Raw genomic sequence first — 3,284 nt, forward strand, 5'->3', positions numbered from 1 at the left:
GCGCATGCGCACACAGTGTGCGTCAAGGCATGTCCGCAAACTATGCATTATGGGTCTTGTAGTATTTTGTTTAATGCGATTTTATGATCTCAGCTTTACCTCCCTCCACCTCTAATTTGTGTTTGTTCCCTTCACCTCTAATTTGTGTTTGGTTCCATCAACCTCTCATGTAATGACATCAAAGTTCATTATAACTGAACTAACATAGATCACAGCCCGTCGTTTCGAATGGAAACAAATTAGTCAGAGTTGGCAGAACAAGCACGAGCTAGCTTGATCCTATTGCCCCGTTCTCAACCCAGGTAAATACAGTTTCATGTTGGATATTCGCCTGTAGTTTTCCTTACTTCCACCAACAGCACCGAGGGATCGTCAACATAGTGACAAATCAAATTTTTCAAATTTCAATAGCTGTTTAACCATTACTCCTAACACTCAAAACTGGTTGTAGCTAACCTAATTATTCCCCCCCCACACACACAAACACACACCACAGTATTTAACAGTGGTACACAATAGGAGAGAGACCGATCATATCTCCTTTCGTCGTTAATATCAACCATAAAGGGAAATGGCAAAGTACGAGAGTCATGCTATTAATTGTCCAAAGCAGGGTTGGAGAGTGAGCTAGTGAGGTAGGCTGCATTGGGTTTGCTGGTCAATACATATACTGAACATGTAACCATAGTAATGGTGGCCAGTAAATCAATTAATAAAAAGGTAATCTTGACAAATTAAACAGAAATTGTAGACCTTTAATCTTTTACAACATGTCAACAGACACTTAACTTCAATTAACTACAAAACATTTTACAGTGTTAACTTTCTCTTTATCCCTGGTTGAGGTACATTTCAGAGCCTCTTCAGTGTGGGTGGGGTATAGCATACATTTTCAACATCAAAGACTGCACTTCCAGTTTGTGTTCTTTACTCTGTTGAACTCTTTTGTTTTCATTCCTCGGCACAGCACATGGAACCACCGTTGGCATGCAAAACATTCAATCTAAAACAAAACAAAGCGTAACACGTTATAAATAATATCAAATATCAATGCAGTATGACGAATTAGCCATCCATTGTGTTATATCATAAATTGTCTTACATCCCGTCACTGTTTTCAAAAGATTCTAAACATGTTAAATAAAGTTACTAACCCAGTCAGTCTTTGGGCCACATCCAGGTTCTTCATCAGGGGCACACATGAAGCAGTTGTTGGCTTTGTTGAACTCTGAAATCATAGGCATGAACTGAACACATGGCTTTCCCACACAACTACATAAAAAATAAAGAATTTACATTTACTTTGAATTAAATGTCATTACATACCAGACATTTTTAGTATATCCTCAGCCATTTCTTTTTGCCGTTGCTCTATGTGTTTTTGAAGGTTCCATATCAATTTGGGAGGGGATGTTGGGGAAGATATGTGCAACTTCCTTGGTCATCTACACCAAAAAATAAAATAGAATTTTTGACCTAATTTTCACATAACAGCTAAAAATGAATTATAGAAAATCTAACTATCAACCCTGCATTACAAAGACCCCACAGTTGAAGGTGTCCTGCTGCATGGTGTGAGTTATTTCCCCTCCTTTCCACTTTATATCCGCCCAGTCGTCTTTTCATTGGCAGGATCTTCTCATTTTTAAGTATTCTCTTTTTTATGTAAAAATAATGGAATTCTGATAAGTTATAGGCAAATGTATAAACAAGCCAAACTTGTATGCTGTTTACCTTAATAACTATAATCTAATATGAATTTATAAGTAGAAGTAATTTCCTTTATGCCTCATTCTACACACAGCCTAAATTATAGGCACGGAACCATTTACAGGACAACAATAAAAGTAGCATATAGGATCCAACCCTATCACATAGTGAAAAAATGTAGAGCGTTTGTAGACTTTAAGAAAAAAATATTAAGTGACAGTTTCATCAGTACCCGCTTAAGGAAAGTCATATCACAAAGATCACAGATGACAGTGCTCACCAAGTCCATGACAATAGAGAATGAATTGTAAGCACCAAAGTGTGTTTGTCAAAATAATATTTGAAAATGTCAGCTGTTGAATATAATACTTCTATTTGCTATCGCAATTTATGATATATGCAGTTGAGGAATATTCCATGTACCAACACTACATGTAGGATGGACATAAGACATTCCCACATACAGTATTTTTAAAATGTTTTATTTCACCTTTATTCAACCAGGTAAGCCAGTTGAGAACAAGTTCTCATTTACAACTGCGACCTGGCCAAGATAAAGCAAAGCAGTGTGACATAAACAACACAGAGTTACACATGGAATAAACAAGTCAATAACACAATGCAAAAGTCTATATATAGTGTGTGCAAATGAAGTAAGATTCGGGAGGTAAGGCAATAAATAGGCCGTAGTGGCGAAATAATTAAAATTTCGCAAATAAACACTGGAGTGAGATGTGCAGAAGTTGAATGTGCAAGTAGAGATACTGTGGTGCAAAGAAGCAAAAAAAATTAAATAACAATATGGGGATGAGGTAGTTGGATGGGCTATTTACAGATGAGCTACGTACAGATACAATGATCTGTTAGCTGCTCTGATAGCTGATGCTTAAAGATAGTGAGGGAGATATGAGTCTCCAGCTTCAGTGATTTTTGCAATTCGTTCCATTCATTGGCAGCAGAGAACTCGAAGGAAACGCGGCCAAAGGAGGAATTGGCTTTGGGGGTGACCAGTGAAATATACCTGCTGGAGCGCGTGCTATGGGTGGGTGCTGCTATGGTGACCAGTGAGCTGCGATGAGGCAGGGCTTTACCTAGCAAGGACTTATAGATGACTTGGGGCCAGTGGATTTGGCGACAAATATGAAGCAAGGGCCAGCCAACGAGAGCATACATGTTGCAGTGGTGGGTAGTATATGGGGCTTTGGTGACGAAACGGATGGCACTGTGATAGACTGCATACAATTTGCTGAGTAGAGTGTTGGAGGCTATTTTGTAAATGACATCGCCGAAGTCGAGAATCGGTAGGATGGTCAGTTTTACAAGGGTATACTTGGCAGCATGAGTGAAGGATGCTTTGATGCGAAATAGGAAGCCAATTCTAGATTTAATTTTGGATTGGAGGTGCTTATGATGAGTCTGGAAGCAGAGTTCACAGTCTAACCAGACACCTAGGTATTTGTAGTTGTCCACATATTCTAAGTCAGAACCATCCAGAGTAGTGTTGCTAGGTGGGTGGGCAGATGCGGGCAGCGATCGATTGAAGAGCATGTATTTAGTTTTACTTGCATTTCAGA

The 3,284-nt window shown here is 38.8% G+C and overlaps 1 long non-coding RNA gene across 1 annotated transcript; it reads right to left on the reverse strand.

Annotated features, from left to right (window-relative positions):
* Positions 1 to 799: 799 nt before the first annotated feature.
* LOC135551472 (uncharacterized) lies at positions 800 to 1,412 on the reverse strand. The gene is made up of 3 exons (XR_010457315.1): positions 1,327 to 1,412; positions 1,155 to 1,228; positions 800 to 1,003 (listed from the first exon to the last, which is right to left on the reverse strand). It is a non-coding gene; the product is annotated as an uncharacterized LOC135551472 (long non-coding RNA).
* Between the last annotated feature and the right edge of the window lie 1,872 nt (positions 1,413 to 3,284).

This window comes from Oncorhynchus masou, chromosome 13, assembly GCF_036934945.1.
Source record: "Oncorhynchus masou masou isolate Uvic2021 chromosome 13, UVic_Omas_1.1, whole genome shotgun sequence".
NCBI lineage: Eukaryota > Metazoa > Chordata > Actinopteri > Salmoniformes > Salmonidae > Oncorhynchus > Oncorhynchus masou.